Below are 18,287 nucleotides of genomic sequence, written 5' to 3'. Positions count from 1 at the left end.
TTCATCCCAAAGTAACAGACTGAATCTCACAAATTGATTATGTTGAGACATAATCAATTGTGTAATAGTGTAAGAGAATCCAGGGTGGTTTTTTAATAACCCTGATTACTTCTCCACTGTGTGATACCTGTAGGAAGCAGACAGGCTTTGGTCTCTGTATTCCACCCCACCTGTCTGGTTATGACGAGCCGAGTCTCCTGACTGTCTTTGCTGAAATTGGTGGCAAATGATGAAGGGAATCAGTCTTCTCCACTCCACATGGATCCTCCAGGGACTCAGTTAGTGCTTAATGGAAAGCGGTGGGGAGGGGGGAAAAGATGTGCGCACGCACGCACGCACGTGCTCACACACACACACACACACACACACACACACACACACACACACACACACACACACACACACGCACACGCACGCACCACACACACACACACACACACACACACACACACACACACACTTCATCCATTATACACATAATTCGTTGGGTGAAAGGCAAGATGGCTTCAGATAAATAATGGATTTATGTCGCTGATGGAAAGCAACACATTGTTCACACATAATATAGAGTCACACACAGAGATGTAATGGAGGGTAAGCCTGCTTGAATTCAGTTTACACACCTATTGAAATGTAAAATAGTTGAGCCACTATTTACAGTTTTGTCACATGGAAATAGGAAATATGAGTAACAACCTGAAAAGTATATACAAATATATTTATACTGGTGGCTGGTGCCCGAATACTGTAGTGACTGACTGAATTATTGAGTTTACCCACCATCTCATCTCCCAATATTATATGACCGCTACAAGGCTCCTCTGGGTGAGATTCAGTAGCTAGTAGCACCGCTGGTAGCCCTCCTCATCACCAGGCAGTGGCCCAAGCCAGAGGCCTCTTGTCAAACCTTTCTGGCTTCCTCATCTTCATCTTCCTACCTCACTCATCTTCCTCAGTGACCATCAGTCCATTTCATTATCATAGCAAATGCATCTCAGGGTGATACTATGGTATGTGTTGTGTGTGATTAGTCATGAGGATAATGTTCAAAACTAAAAGGAGCTACAGTTAATAGTCACACTGGTAAGAATGTACCATCAGGTGAGTAACTGTCGCTTCATGTAATACATGTCAGGATCACAGCTATTCAAATGTGCCATATCATCCAGCATGATTAAAGAGTAACTTCACCCCCAAACCACTTTTTTTTTCTCCAGATGAAAACCAATGTATATGGATTCTGGTCAAAATCCTGACATTCTAGAGCAGAAGTATTGGAATTCTACATATTTTCTTATACTTATGCATAGCGACTGCCCTCTACTGGTTGAAACCTAGCTATTGTAATTGAATTTTGCCTTTGGTTGCTCTGAGCTCGGGTTGAGCAGTAATAGTTCGAGACTTTGAGTTTTCGAACTCAACCCACCCTGCGTCTCTGCACCATGCCCCCCTCCCCGCCCCCTCCTATAATACACTGAGGAGAGGAGTAGTGGATTGAGCATTCTGTAGTGATTGAGTAGTTAGATTGTACTGTTAGCATAGATTATTTTAGTGTAAACGTAATAGTTGGCTGTTTGTAGTATTTAGTAGGTTAGTTAGTGATTTTTGACAGTTGTTAGGTTGTTAGTTTTTTCCAATTTTAGTAGGCTATTTGTAGGTTAGCTTTAGTTCGTAGTTCAACTTTGTGTGTTTTAGCTGTTGTGCTAACAGCTGGCTTTTCTGGTATGTTTGTCTGGTGATTTAGATGCACTATGACTGGAGGAAGCTCTCTCTCTCTGGGTTGGTTAGATGTTGTTTTCTCCAGCTCCAGCAGCAGTCAGGCAGGCTGCCGGTGTAGCACTCCTCGCTGCGTGTTGCCTGCGGGGACAAGATAACCACTTGTGACTATCCCCGCATTCCAAGCACTTTATAAAACCATATTAAAACCCTCCTCATGCTTTACCCGAAATGAGTCGGGGACCCCAAAAACAAACAACTAACAGCTAAGCTAAATGGGGATAATGCCTGTATTTACTTGGGTGGGCTCCCGGGAGCTAAAACACAAGTCTCCTGGCATACAGAAACCTAACAAAGGGGAGAGGGCTTGGAGAAAAGTCAGCAAGGAAGTTGGACTACCTGGTAAGTTCTGAAAATATTTGTCCGTTACTTTATTCCAGCTATCGGTTGTTCATTATGCTGTGAAGACCAGCTATGCTAGCGGTTGTGCCAACTGGTCCTGCTTCTGTAAACTTCTGTAAAGTACAACCGATACCTGGAATAAAACAGACACTTATTTTCATAAGTTACCACTCAGTCCAACGTCCTTGCTGACTGTCTTCCAAGCCACCGGGCAGCGTGACACCTGCAAGCCCTCTCCTTTCTATTGCGACCCGATGTGCCAGAGACTGGTGTCGCTCCAGGAGCCCAAACAGCCACTGAGTTTATCCTCCATTTTGTGATGTTATTCAATGTCGACTCAACTGGTCACACCCCCTCCCCTCTGCGACCTCCTCTCAGCCGATGCCCAGGCTTAGACGTGGTGGTGAAGTTACTCTTTAAGCATTGGTCTCTTGCTGTCTTTTGCCTCCATTTGCCATCTGAGCTGACATGTTTCAAGCATGTGTCGACAGTCATGTGATTTGTCAAGTACTGTGATAGCACCTCGCTGTCTGATCTAAAAGCACAACTGAGGAGTTTCATTCCAAAATGAGATCCATCCTTTGACAAATGTAGCTCCTACTCTGAAAAATAAAAAATAAAACTTGCTGTGTTGTATAATGAATAAATAATAAATAATAATAAAAAAATATATAATAAAAATAATAATAAATAAATCAAAACTTGCTGTGTCATATAATTTAAGTCAATTATTATAGCTGGTAGCTCCTGGTGGATGTTGCATTTTGGACTGAAACCCTTGTTGTACTGTAGATGGTTTTCCTAATATTGTTTCTCTACTGTCCCTGTGCTCCAGGCTTAAAAGAACAACAGCTCAACATCCAAACTAGAGGATATCTCATATCACCACTGCCATTACATATGGAGCTCATCTTTGGAGTTGGACTTTGTAAAGGAAAGAGGATTTAAAAAAGAAAGAAAAAAAGGATAATTGCAACAGCGACTACCCAGCAGCAGCCGGCATTCTCATGCTTTTCAGAAGAAGAAGAAAAACAGAAATGGAAAAAAATGAATCAAAACAGACAACTTCTACTACTTTCTCATATCTACATTCCCACTGGACATGGTGAGAATTTGACAGCGTTGACTCTCGTTGAGCTCTGCCAGTGACAAGAGAAGGTCGGCTTGACAAATAAAAGGCATGGACGTGTGAAGGTTGGACGGCGCCCGGTGAAGGGATTGAATGGAGAGCAAAAGTGTGTTGGAAAGAAACCTGTAGAGGAAGAGATGGAAATGGACTTATTTTTTCACTTTTCACATCTGGAAGAGGTTTCTGCCTCGGATTTGGGGGTTTTCAGATGTTTTAGATGTTTTCGGTTGGTCTGGTGGACAACTAATCCCAAATTGTGATATTCCCCCTTTCCCCTTTGTTTTATTTTTGTTATTTTTCATTTGGGATTTCCGACTTGATGTGGTTTGGACTGGTGTTTTTGAAGGTCAATGAACGTTGGTGGGATGGACACTAGAGAGAGAGAGAAAGAGAGAAAGCGAGCCTGAGAGAGAGCTGTAGCAGCCTGCCCTCATAGACTTACAATCCATTTGGTTCACTGTGTTTAATCAGAAAAGAAAAGTGCACTGAGATGCTTTGAAAGAGGTTATTGGATGCTGTTCCATTTCACAAAGCAAGGAGAGTGTCGTCTGCAAACTGGGGTCTGGAGAAAGGGAAGTGATGTGGTGTGTGCATCCGATGGAGTGACGCAGTTTCTGGTCACAATACATCGCCAGACTAAGCTTAGTCTACTCTTCTATTTCATGTGGGTCCACACGCCACTTGGCCCTTTTACAGTAGCGTTTTGACCCTCATCCATAGAACCACGGTTACCGATGTGACCACTCGGTTTGTGTGGCCGAGCGGATGTCTGAGTTTCCCGGCTGGTTGCTCTTTGTCAATGATGTGTATTAAAGAGGATATAAGGCATTTTGTTTATAAATGATTTGTGTTATTGAAAAGAGAGAGGCAGGGGATTGTTCTCTTGATGTTGAAAGGATAGATTTAAAAGCATTTTATATTTTTGTTGGTTTTATATAAATGTATATTAGGGTCATAAAGAAAAGAAAAAAACAGAAAAATGTAATGAGAAAAAAATGAAATTACCAACTTCATATTGGGCGTTCACACCGAACGCGATTTCGCAAAATTTGCGCATCGAGATTACATACAAAGTCAATGCAAATGCGCAAGTAGACCCCGGGTGGCAAGAATGAAGTGACATTTTGCGGCGTGAATAACGTGATTTTCGCCTCATTCGCAACTTTCAACTTTGCTGAATGATTTGTGCGGTCAAACTCGAGCAAGTAGCGCGATTTTCGCTCTTTGTGTGAACGTACACTTAGTTGTATATTCATATCACATTGTTTGGAAAGCACATCCCATTTGATAAAGGATCACCACGTGAACGAGAAATAACCACGTAACTTAAGTGTGTATTGAATCTTGTCGAGTCACGCCCACGATCACCTATTTATATTTTGTACTGTCAAAAAAAGTTACAGAAAAATATCTCCCAATTTCTTTCTTAAGGTGAAAACCTGTGTCTGACACTCCCCCCCCCCCCCCCCCCCCCCCCCCCGCGAATCTTTGAAATGTCTCAAATGGACATGAGATGAGACAGAGCCAGACGTCACAGGATAGACGAGATGGCAGTGTTACTAACGTTAACATTTTCTCTCCCACTGCAGTCAGACCAAGTTACCGACAACCCTGAACCACCCTTTGATTTCCCTTACGCATCTTAAAGAGAAATATTCAAGAGGGAGCATGAAGAGAAACTGTACAGATGTTTATATTATATTCTTTCCAAGTGCCAGTTTTTTGTGGTGTCATTTGGATATTAACTAATTCATTCATGTGCAGGAAGAGGGTAGAGGAGGGTAGAGGACGAGTGGATGCGGTTCGGGTGAGTGGGGGGCGGGGGGGGGGGTTTGGGGGGTTGGAGTTGCATCATCTTGTACAAAGCAAAACCAGATCAAGTTTGGTCACATATATATAGATATATTTTTACAAAGTTTTAGGTTGGGCAGCGGAGATGTGGAGTTGCAGAGAGACTTCATTTTGCCACTTATGGCCCATTCACACTTAGACTGACAACTATAAAGATAAAGATAGCTATGAATTATCATGATATGCTGTTGCTCAAGCGTTCACACTACAGTACAGTGAAAATGGGGCATGATTATCGACGTGATCTTATTTTTGCTCACTCTGTAAAGTAAATAACGACAGACGAAGGATTTGGGTTCACGCATTGCAAAAGAGAGAGGAGATGACAGATCTTTTTTTTTTTGATGGTGCTTTCATAATAATATTGTAGTTTGTTTATATGAGAGCTAATGGTACTAATGTTCACCAAGTGACGCTGTTCGTTTCTTTACCAGTAGGTGTCACTCTGCACACTGCATCTACTGTTGATCAAAAGTCTCCTGTCCCTGTGTTGAGAGAAACACTTGTAACATCAACTTGCCTGAACAGTTTCAACAGGCTACTGGAGACTCATGTTACCTCCCGGTCATATTATATTTGATTTATTATTATTTTCTTTTTCTTTTTTCGGATTTCCCTCCCATTTTCTCCCCAATTGTACTTGGCCAATTTCCCGGTCGCTGCTCCACCCTCTGCCAACCTGGGGAGAGCCGTAGACTAGCACCATGCTTCCTCCGATACATGCCCAGTTGCCAGCCGCTTCTTTTCACCTGACAGCGGGGAGCTTCACCGGCAGGACGTAGCATGTGGGAGGATCACGCTATTCCCACCAGTTCCCTTCCGCCCCGAACAGGCGCCCTTACTGACCAGAGGAGGCACTAGTGCAGTGCCCAGGACACATACAACATAATCCGGCTTCCCACCCGCAGACACAGCCAATCGTGCCTGTATGGATGCCCGCCCGGCCAAGCCGGAGGTAACATGGGGCCGCAAACCCGCAACCCTCGTGTTGGTAGGCAGGGAATCTACCGCTACACTACCCGGACGCCCCCGGTCATATTAGAAAAACATAGGATAATAGCGCATTTGCAGTCTCCCACCCCTTTTTTCTAGAACTTTAGTTTGATTGGTTGAAAAAAGAAATACTGTTGTCTCTACTGCCAGAAAAATCACTCTGAGTTGGAACCAAGAATATCTTTATAGTTGTGGTTTTGGATGTTTTTATAGTTACCGTTGTAGTGTGGACACAGATTATATTAACTTATAACGATTTCAATCTTTTTATAGGCCTAGGTATCTTTACAGTTATCATTCTATATGTGAATGGGCTTTTAGTCTGAGAAGTTTGCTTGAAGAGAGGGAGTTGAAACTGCACACATGGTTCAACGTTCAGCGGTGATGCGAATCGTCTCCTTTCCGGGCTCTCCCGACTCGACCCGGGACAGGAGACGTCTCCTTTCCGGGCTGTCCCGACTCAACCCGGGACAGGAGTCGGAAAGAGAGAGCTGCGGATTTTCCAAGTTGGTATATCACTCATGCGTCATCTAGGCGAGCGGCATGTGCCTGCATTGGAGTCTGATTTTTTCTTTGTGACGTGACTTTATACAGCTTGCTTACACAGTGTTTACAAAGACGTATGTTGTGGTAAATATGAATAAACTACAAAAAACTTAAAAATTCAACGTGTAAATTTTAATTTCAGAGGTTAAACAGATGATATAATAATCCCAGCATCCCTTTCGTGTGTCCTCAGAAGTGTGTGCTTTCATTGGACAATACTGAACCCTTGCAACAAAGAACCATTTGACTGTTCCTGACTGCGCTCTGCAGTGCCACAACCAAAGGAAACGGGAGTTGCATTGACACGTGTGACATGTGAGAGGAGGCTGTGTCCAGGGACTTTGTTTGCTGGTTTTGTGGATGCACACCGTGTTGTACATTTACAAAATAATGCTGTAGGATAAACGCGAGACACGGAGAGACGTCAGATCAAGCAAGACCTACCTGTGTAGATATCAAGACCGTCAGAAGTAACTGTACTACTCAGTAGCAGATGTGTTTGTACCTATCATGTGCCTTAACCTTTTCCATGGTAGATGAAGATAACAGTGTGTTTTATATAACTTTACCCCCCCCCCCCTCCACCTTGTCATCCCCCCATATCACTCCCCTTTGTCCATCTCCCTTCTCTCCCCCCTCTCATTTCACTCAACTCACACATTCTCTCACTCTGCCGCCAGCACCCCCCTCCCCAAAACCCCTCCCCCCTGTGTAGTTAGACTGTTGGTGGGTTTTTGCCTTGTATTACATTGTATTATAAACTTTAAAAAAAAATAGAGACATTCAAAAAACGGATTTTGATTTCCTAGAGGAGTAAAGTTGTTAATGCTTTCGTAGCAAGCAGAAGCGATGCCACAGTGACAGAATGTATTATTTTAATTTTACTAATACCCAGAGGCAAGTATTACACTTGTTCAACATAACGGAAAAAAAAATACTGGTTTGTAGAGTATAAATTTGGTGTGTTTTCAATAAATCATGCCTGGAAAGAAGGTGTTTGCTTTGCCTGTGTGTTTTATTGCATGCCCAACTTTCACGAGGACCGTTATAAAGTTGAGCTTATTAGCAACTAAGAGAAAGTCCTAAGATGGCCTACAGATGGAGCCTCACATCACCACATGGAAGAAAAAATGTAAGTAACTAGAAATAACTGCCTCACTGTTATATGCCTCCACGTCTGTTGAGACTCATAAAATAGGCTATATGTAGTGAAGACTATTTTTCTTGAGGCCCCCTGTCCTGGTTGTCATCCAGGGAGAGGAGGTAAAGAGGGTGGACTCATAAAATGTATCTTGGCTGCCAAATCAATGTGATTAATGTGATTATTAGGTCAATTGAAAGGATTTTAGTTTCTGCAAAAGTGACAGCACTTCCACCGTTTTTGTAGAATGATCCGATATCATTTTCTCAGCTACAGTGGTAAGCAAAACATTAGGATGTCACAGTGACGTTGACCTTTCAACTTTTAGATATAAAATGTCATCACTTCATCATTTTATCCTATTAATGACATTTGTGTGAAATTGTGTCATCATCAGCCCATGAATTATTGAGTTATGGCCAAAAACGTCTTTTGTGAGGTCAATGACCTTGACCTTTGACCACGAAATTGTAATCGGTTCAATCAGTCCAACTGGATGTTTGTGCCAAATTTGAGAAGAAATTCCCTCAAGGCGTTCCTGAGATCACGCTTTAGAGCACATGGGCAAAATGCGGCCCCAGGGCCGGACCTGGCCCCTGGACCATCTCAATCCCGGCTGACCCTGTTTACATTTTTAAAACTGCAACAGTTCACACAACTTTAACACAACATGCATATATTATACATCAAACTCTTGACCTAATTCTGCTCTCACTCAGGATGTCAAAATATAAGCGATGTGATGTATAGTTTTTGAGTTGTTCGGCACAACTCATGCTAGTTAACTGCCGCGGGGTTCCGCATTTCTGGGTGGCAGTGACGTCACGCTGATTCGTCCTATTGGAGCTTTGAATGATAGTTTGCCAGTAAATAGTTCATATCACTGTGTGAAAATGTCGAAATTCCAGAAGCTGAGAGTTTTGGTGAAGCAGCGCCTGACTGCAGAGTACGAGTAGGAAGCTTCTCTTTCAAAAGAGGAGATCGAAAACTACTGGACGCTGTGCACAACGCAGCCTTGCCTCCAGACCACCAGCAGCTGTTGGTCATTAAAGAAGAGGTTCCCGCTGAGCAGCAGGAGTGGAGCCCCAGTCTGGACCAGAGCCCCCACACATTAAAGAGGAACAGGAGGAACTCTGGACCAGTCAGGACGGAAAGCAGCTTCAGGAGGACACAGAGCTCCCACATGTTAAAGAGGAACAGGAGGAACTCTGGATCAGTCAGGAGGGAGAGCAGTTTCAAGAGGACCCAGAGCTCCCACATGTTAAAGAGGAACAGGAGGAACTCTGGATCAGTCAGGAGGGAGAGCAGCTTCAGGAGGACCCAGAGCCCCCATACATTAAAGAGGAACAGGAGGAACTCTGGACCAGTCAGGAGGGAGAGCAGCTTCAAGGGCCGGAGGAGGCTGATATCACCAAGTTCCAATTCACTGCTGTCCATGTGAAGAGTGAATATGAGGAAGAGAAACCTCAGTCCTCACAGCTTCATCAAAACGAGTGAAACAGTGAAGTTCTTGGAAATAAACACTCAGTTTATAGTAAAAGTTTTGGTCATAAACCAAAGTTAAAAAGACACATGATAGGGCACACAGATGAGAAAAAATGTCTTTGCTCAGTCTGTTGTAAAGGTTTTGGTTGTAAAGCACACTTGAAGAGACACATGATAGTCCACACAGGAGAGAAACCATTGAATTGCTCAGTCTGTGGTAAAGGTTTTGGTTATAAAGGACAGTTGAAGTCACACATGATAGTAGCCTGGGTAAACCCAGCCCCCAGTGACCTGCTCTCAGGCTTACCCTGCTTACAGTCACCTAGTGACTGAGAGCAGGTCTGAGAGCAGGTCACGTGGGGGCTGGGTTTACCCAGGCTAACATGATAGTGCACACATGAGAGAAACCATTTAATTGCTCAGTCTGTGGTAAATGTTTTGGTAAAAAACAATGATAGACCACACAGATGAGGAAAAATGTCTTTGCTCAGTCTGTGGTAAATGTTTTGGTGGAAAAGGAAACATGATAGTTCACATTCAGCATGCCATGTGGTAAAGGTTTTGGTCATAAAGAAGACTTGAAGACACATGGTTGCCAGGTGAGAAACAATTAATTTGCTCAGTCTGTGGTAAAGGTTTTCGTCAAAGAAGACTTGAAGAGACATGAAAATCCACACAGGAGATAAACCATTTCATTGTTCGCTTTGTGGTAAAGGTATAGTCAAAATGCAAACCATGAGTGTCATGAAAGAGACCTAGAGAAGACCTAGACCTAGGCTAAGACACAAGTGTGTTTGTGTCTAATATGGTAGGCTATCAGATGTATATAACCTAGTAGTACATAATGACAATGTATGGCTATTTTGATCATGGGTTTCATACACTTTCTGTAATACATCTAAAAGCAAAAACCGTATCAGATGGGGACCCTGGGACAAAGTCTTATCAAATAGGGGTTCGTGGTCTAATTTGTGTCAGTTTAGGGGTCCTTGACGTGAAACAGTTTGAGAACCACTGAGCTAAGTTGAAGTAGTTTTCCTACTTTGCCCAGTGAATGTGTACATTTGGAAAAGCATTGTATTTATGTCTGCATCTGCCAGTGGGCCATCAATGATATGTGTTCATTCCACTACAGGAGAGACGATGTTCTCTGAAATTAGGTGGAAAGTTACTTTCATTTGAAAGTAATAAGTTACTTTATAATATTACTGTCTGTGTAGAGTAACTTGTTACTTATTACACTACTTTTGCATTACTTTCACCAAAATAACAGCAGTAGCTGAATGACATCGCTGCCCCAGGACCATCCCGAAAAATAATTTCAACTGTCTCAGTGTAAACCGGCCAAAATTCTAAATGTTGTCCTTTTCCTTAGTTATTGTCATCTGTAGTGGTTATTTGCATAAACAACACACAATTTGATTAGGAAATGATGGTATCTTTATTTAAATATAGGCCTATGTGCTTTGATAAAAAAAAAGAAAAAGAAAAGGTAACTCAATTTATAAATGTGTTATTTGACAAAGTAACTGGTTATTACTGAAATCCTATTGGTAAGAAGTTATATTACTGAGTTACTGCTAAATGTAATATATTACATGTAATAGCCTATGTTACTTTCATGATGCGTTAGCCCCCCCCCCCCCCACACACACACACACACACTGAGCTATACAGACACAACAGAGCTAGAAATATGCTTTTTATCCACATTTTCTAAGGTGACAGTGTGCTAGCTTGCATAGGAAGCTACAATCAGCATTATTGTACACAGGCCACAATAACTAGAATAATATTACCAATAATTATAATAATAATAAGCTAGAAATATGCACAGACATATCAGAGACATTACAAACAGCACTGTCTGCTAAGTGCTAACACTGTTACTTCAGACAGACTGCATTATAACAGCGAGCTAACGTTATATCAGAGCTAGAACTGCATGTTTTTGAATGGAGTTTGGCTATTTCACGATCACGGGGCCAGACAGTAACACGGGTTGACATGATGTCATGCTTTAGCTGAGGTTAGTTTGAAATGGCATCAAAGCATTAACGGCAGGTGGCGTAGCATAGTGTTAGCATATAACGCAGATGTTAGCATATGGTAACGCTAGCTAACGTATGCCACAATATCACAAAACAAATGTAAACACACACACACACACACACACACACACACACACACACACACACACACACACACACACACACACACGCATACAATGATTTTCCTCATTACCGACAGACAGTGAGATATCCCCACATATCATGGGTCGCTCTCTTTCGCGCTGCGGTCTCACGTACGTTACGTATCACGTACGTATCACGTAACGTGACGGGAAGGCTAGGGGGCGGAGCAAATAAGCGGTGGGGGAGGGGGGCGGTCACTGTCATTGGTCGACGGAGCCGCGACAAAACCCCAGCGCGCTCAGTTTGAACCTCAGTGCGGAGAAGAGACCAGAGAGAGGTAGTTGAGATAGAGAGATATCAGACCGTTCTTCAAGACTGGAAGATCAGTGCGGAGCAGAGACCAGAGAGAGGTAGTTGAGATAGACAGATATAATTAGACCGTTCTTCAAGACTGGAAGATGTCAGCATTTAATCGAGCCAGGTTTTTTCTTAAACGAGCAGGGACGACTCTGGAGGATACAGCGACAGGTGAGCCGTTTGAAAAATCTGTATTGGGACAAAAAACACTAGCTAGCTAACGTCTGACCTAAAATGGCGTAGCTGTTCTAACGTTAAGTTGGAACAGCAAGCAGCTAGCTGTCTCCGTCGTGTAACTGCTTCAATCAGCACAGGTGTTTTACGTCCCCATGAGAATTGCATCCCCAAAATGTTTTGGTGCTGTTTTAACTTAAAAATGGCGGTTTGTACCGGCCGAGATTTGCACCCCCCCCCCTCCCCCATAATACTAAACTTCATTGGAATCGTTGTGGATGCTGCTCATTGCTTGAAACCATACTTGAAACACGACGTGCGATCTGTCTAAACACTTATATTAGCTGGAGAAAGAGTAACCTGACGCTGCCAGATCGATGAGTTTGCTTCAAATATCTGTTTCACAAACAACATCCATCTGGATTCGGCCAAGCTACATTGCTGAAGAGGGCGGTCACTTTTTTCAAGCTACTAGGCAGGTGATTGGATGGACCGTCTGTCTGTCACCGTCTGGGCTTGCCAGCGCCAACCAATCAGATCGACTTCCCTTCATGACGTAGCAGCGCCTGATCAGCTAGGACTACAATTGCTAATAGTTAGCATGGAGGTCGCAGATTTTTTGCTGTTTTTGTAAGGTGAATATTGGGTGCAACCATTGACTATTCAATTTGCCAAAAGAAAGAAGAATTACTGCAGATGTCTGACTGAGGATGAAGTGCAGGTAGGCCATTTTGCACGTTAAATGTAACTGATTGGATTAACTGATGTTACGCTAACGATAGCAACATTTGGAGGTTGGGGTGCTACGTCTGATGATTGATGATTAATGTTAACGTTAACAGCGATTCATTCATAACACATATCGTTGTTCGTTTCTTCAGGGAACTGATGACACGATATGACACCGAGTGGCACGCACCCTGGACGGCTAACGTCATGGAGACGCAACGCTCTCTAGCCTTTATGATCATGGCAACAACCAAATGCTTTGATACAATATAATGATTTAACGCTACTATTTAACTGGTGAATTTTAGCATGTGTCAGTGGAATGGTAGATATTTACGCATGACTGGAGAATGTTATTTGCTTACTTGTAATAATAAACTAAACGGAGAAATGACGGCCGTGTGTGGTGTTGTTGTTACATAATCTGCTGGTCTTGAGGCACGATTGGGTCAAATGATAAGACGATGTAAATGCATAAAGATGTTGTCAGATGAATCTGCGAAAGGGAGCTGCCTGGAGCCCAGAGGACGTCAACAGAGAAGAGGAAAAACACCCTGGTTACACCATGCAGCATGTATTTGGATATAATCTCTAACTTTAAGAATGGTTCCTTGTTGATATACCGTATTCCTAGTATTGGCTCCCATGACGTTTGTTTACCCCCTATCTAAAGTACAAGTGCAAAATCTTAAGCTACCGGTATGTTCTATGATAAACCAATTTCTCGAATAACAGCTCCAAAATATCAGACATATAGGACTACTATATGCTAGAGCTATATTCACACTTCACAGTATACTTTATGCAAGCGGGGGAAAATATCAGATAAACTGATTGTTGTATTGTATCCTGAGATCTTTAATCTCGCCTGTATAACATAATATGTCACTCGGACACCAACGTGAGTTAACGTGGTTTATTAAACAGCAGCCAACATTCCAATCATAGCAGAATACACTTCAGCTAGCAGTAAAGGGACAATACATCACACTGATCTTTGCAGTTCTGTGTTGATTAGCTAATAATTCAGTGGCATTTTGATTAACGTTATGATTTATTTCGATTTGGAACAAAAATGATGGTTTAACAGATTGCATGTTTACTGGGCTGTGGTGAGAGTGAGAAGGGCTTTGTGTTTGTGTGACTTGCGTGAATGGCTAGCCGTTAGCCATTACAGCCTTACAGCTAATAAGTTATCCCAGCCTAGCGAGGCTATCTCCCCAAATTCTACAACAATGTCTTGTTTACTAACGTTCATAGTTGATAACATTACAGCAATACAGTTACGGTTTCGTACTCACTGTAAGATCAAGTGTTTAACGTTTATGTTAGCTTATTGTTTTGAATAGAATGTTTGACTAGCACACTGGAGCTAGCCTCGGTAGCCGCCGCCATGTTGAATAGTGAAAGAACTACAAACGCAGAGGCGCCTCTCGGTGGCGTCACACCCGGTCTCGCCTAAAGCCCGCCCCTAGCTCACGCTGATTGGTGCGCCTGTGTGGCGGCCGGTTTGAATGCATCTCTGAGGCCAGGGCCAGACTGAGGTGGATTGTGAATTTATGGAACAATGCCGCCCCCGTCTGGTGGAGTCAGGCTAGAGAAAGAGAGCCAGCACACAAAAATGTCCTTTCGTTTAGTTTATTCCAGCTTGACACCAGGTACAGCACACACACAGACGTACCTGGTGTCAAGCTGGAATAAACTAAACGAAAGGACATTTTTGTGTGCTGGCTCTCTTTCTCCTACTAAGTACCTCCTGTGCCGTGCACCGAAACTTTGAAATCACCGGTGAGTGTGCTCGCTGCTGGCTTATGCCAGTTTGTTTGAACTTATATTAGCGAACAAACTGAACCTGAAGTGAAACTACCAAATTGAGGAAGCAAAGTGCAGTTTTCGACGGCCTCACTCAACACATCAGGTAACGGTAAATTAACGTTATTCTGGCAGGGATTATTACAGTGCCGTGTGCACCCCTCCCTCTCTCACTCTCTGTGCTGCGCGCTATCTATCGTTAACGTCACTTGGTCATCTCATTCAAATTACATGTTACATAATCCAGGGGTGTAGTAGTGCATGGTAAACAACGCAAGTAAACGCAGTTTACCCACCTCTTTGAAATGAGGCAGTTTACTCGCCTATTTTCAGATCATCACCTGAATCAATGAGTGCAAACAGGTGGGTAAACTACTCACCATGGATGGGTACTTTACTCACTCACATCACCTCTGTATTTACCACTGCTTAACATAATGTACTGCTATTATTGTCATAGCCTGTGCTTGATCAACTATAGGCCTAATGAGTTTTGGGGTGTGTGATGCTGATTTATTAGTGTGTGCATGTCCATTGATTAAGATTGATTGTTAATTATATTTTTGGGCTTCTCTTGTATCATTTATGCCGACATGCATTTTACATTTTTGGCTGCGTTGCATAAATAGTTAACTACTCATTATTAGTAACTCAGCAACTGTAATTCAGATCATTTTATTCTCATTCAATACATTTCATCTCCATCTCTAACACACGCTCAGCACCTACAAGCTGGTTGCCAGAAGAAGACGATGAAAAACACACACAAACAGTCCTGTTGTGCGCTTTAGCAACTAATTACTTTTTTCCTAGTGCTGCCAACATTTTGTTAATGGCCCCATTGTTTAGACAGAAAGACTGCCACTGATTCGTCTATAATTGTCTGTGCTATAATAGGGGGATGTTTGTCTTTTCTAGATATCAACGACATGGAGCCTGCTGACGCTGTGGTTTCGACCGGACCTCAACATCCGGTCCGCAACATCGGTGTGTCCACCGCGGCCCAGACGCACCACATGAAGAAGCTGTGGACCCGTGCTAAGTGCTGGGAGTGTGATGACTACATTCCTTTGTTCAAGGGGTCCAAGTGTAAGGAGGTGAGATGACTTTTCATCATGTCTCTACCACCAAGCTCTTGGAGAGATGACTGCTCTGAGAGATATTCATTATTTCATGAAAAGTGGGTTTTAGCTCTGTGTACATGATGTGACATCGGGTACTCACCACGTGATGAAATAATAATCCATAGTTACGTGAAACGTCATTTTTGTAGCAAATCTGCACCGAGTTACTTCCTTGTTTTCATGAACACAACGCTTCCGCTGTACAGCGCATGCGCGCATCTTGCCTCTGGGACGCAGGCACACAACTGCTTAGTCCCAGGAGAGGCCTTTGGAGGGCGGTGTGTGACCAATAGAGGTGACATTCTCCCTGTTACAAGTCACTCTACCATCTTCAATGACTAAAAAGCTGTTATATTAAAGGGATAGTGTGGATTATTGGACATAAAGTTGTATGAACTCCATACCAGTTGTAGAGTGTATGGGGAGCTGACTTGCCGATGCATGAGTCCCGTGGGCGGAGCTCTAGCTTAATCTGAGTGGAGAAAAACGAGTCCAGATGGACATTCTAGGGTCACGGAGTTATCAAGTTTTACTCGTAAAACTGGTACGAAAACAGTGGGCGTGCACATGGCCACACACCGATGCATTCTGATTCGAACATGTTGTGATCGAAACTGGAGCGGGTGATCGGTGCCGCTCCAACTTTCGCTCCGGTACCACTCTGGTCCTCCTCGCTCACCGCTCAAGCCAAAATCCCCACGCTCCGCTCACATGCTCTGATCCGCACTATCCCTTTAAGGTGAAAAAGTGACTGATTGAGGCTTTAATGTGTTCACACTACAGTGTTCTCTAACATGCTTTAATGTGTTCACACTACAGTGTTCTCTAACATGCTTTAATGTGTTCACACTACAGTGTTCTCTAACGTGCTTTAATGTGTTCACACTACAGTGTTCTCTAACGTGCTTTAATGTGTTCACACTACAGTGTTCTCTAACGTGCTTTAATGTGTTCACACTACAGTGTTCTCTAACGTGCTTTAATGTGTTCACACTACAGTGTTCTCTAACGTGCTTTAATGTGTTCACACTACAGTGTTCTCTTACGTGCTTTAATGTGTTCACACTACAGTGTTCTCTAACGTGCTTTAATGTGTTCACACTACAGTGTTCTCTAACGTGCTTTAATGTGTTCACACTACAGTGTTCTCTTACGTGCTTTAATGTGTTCACACTACAGTGTTCTCTAACGTGCCACAAGAGCTGCCTGAAGACGCTAGACATCCACTGTGACCATTCCTGTGAGGTGGACTGCATCATCACCAAGTGCATCTCTGAGATAGAGATACCGGCACTCAATCTGGAGGTGAGGGGGTGCTCTCTCGTGCACACACACACACACACACACACACACACACACACACACACACACATACACACAGTGTGTCTTAAAGGGATACTCCACTTTTTGGGAGTTTAGCTCATTTGCCACATAACCAAGATACACCATGTCTTACCAGCACTGTCCGTGCAGTTTACAGTGAGCTAGTGAAGTTAAGTTAGTGAAGTTAGTTGGTATCACCATAGAATGGAGGGTAATGGTACAGCCGTTAAAAATCTGCCAAAACACACATCTCACAGCGCCAAAATACATGTTGTGCTTCGGGTACTCACCACACGATTAAATATTAATCCAAAATGCACATAATCTGTCTTTTTGGAAGGAAAAGAAGTAGCCGGCACTACTTTCCAAACATGGCCACCGACCTCTTTTCCTTCCAAAAAGACAGATTATGTGCATTTTGGATTCAGTCATCCCCAGCCCCCCAGCTAATCACGTAAAACTTCTGTTTAACAGCTGGTAATACAAAATACAGCTCAGAACATGCTACCTACAGATGGAACTCAGCCAAGCTACAGTCAGAAGGTCAGATTAAAGCCTTACAGTTGAATTGAGCCCATCAACAAGACCTGAGGCAGCATTTGTGTTTAAAAGGGGACCTATTGAGCTGCCTTCACAGGGAGGAATAAGAATCACATTTTATCACCAAGTACAATAAATTACTCTTTTTTTGGAAATCAGGAAGCAACAGAGTACATCCTCATATGGGGTGCTGGAAACAGCTGGATTTACAATAGCCAGCAGATGATACATATCTCTCTCAAAGAGGAGGGCATTGATTCAAAGTTTTCAGATTAGTTGATATCTTTACCGCCATCCATCTTTGTACAAACCTGGGTCCAGAATGTGTTTTTGTTCCAGTCCAGACCTTCATACAGACACAATTGGCCGTGTCTGCGGGTGGGAAGCCGGTGGGTCGGGACGCCTGTTCGGTGGGGAGAGGAACTGGGGGGCGTGATCCTCCCACGCGCTATGTCCTGCCGGCTGTCGGGTGAAAAGAAGCGGCCCACATGTATCGGAGGAAGCATGTGCTAGTCTACAAACTTTTTTTGTCTGAGTCCAACCCACTTGTGTTCCTCCGTGTCCAGCTCGCCTCGCCTCCCATGCAGCCGATGGAGATTTCTGACGACAGCCCCATGTTTCTGAGCCCCTGTTCTCTGAACGATGATGAGGACAACAGACTCCCAAAGAACAGCTGGCTCACCGTCCCACTGGTGTCCAAGAACACAGGACAAGATTCTGTAAGTAACAAGGCCTCTATGGTTAGATTTCCTATAAGACATGCTCACAGAAAGAGAGATGGAAATACTGAAGCTGCATCCTTAACCTGAAGAGGTCTCTTGTGGGCCATC

At 43.3% G+C, this 18,287-nt stretch overlaps 1 protein-coding gene across 1 annotated transcript in view; it reads left to right on the top strand.

Moving 5' to 3' along the window:
• arvcfb (ARVCF delta catenin family member b) overlaps positions 1–3,920 on the top strand; it is a gene marked incomplete at its 5' end in the record, with an annotated part of 166,718 nt that extends 162,798 nt beyond the window's left edge. The window contains one exon of the mRNA XM_083643878.1: positions 2,954–3,920. The remainder of the gene's footprint in view (positions 1–2,953) is intronic.
• Positions 3,921–18,287: the final 14,367 nt, after the last annotated feature.

Source organism: Poromitra crassiceps (genome assembly GCF_964638095.1).
Source record: "Poromitra crassiceps genome assembly, chromosome: 10".
In the NCBI taxonomy this organism is placed as follows: domain Eukaryota; kingdom Metazoa; phylum Chordata; class Actinopteri; order Beryciformes; family Melamphaidae; genus Poromitra; species Poromitra crassiceps.
Note: the sequence above shows the minus strand (reverse complement) of the source record. Positions and strands in the feature narration are given on the sequence as shown.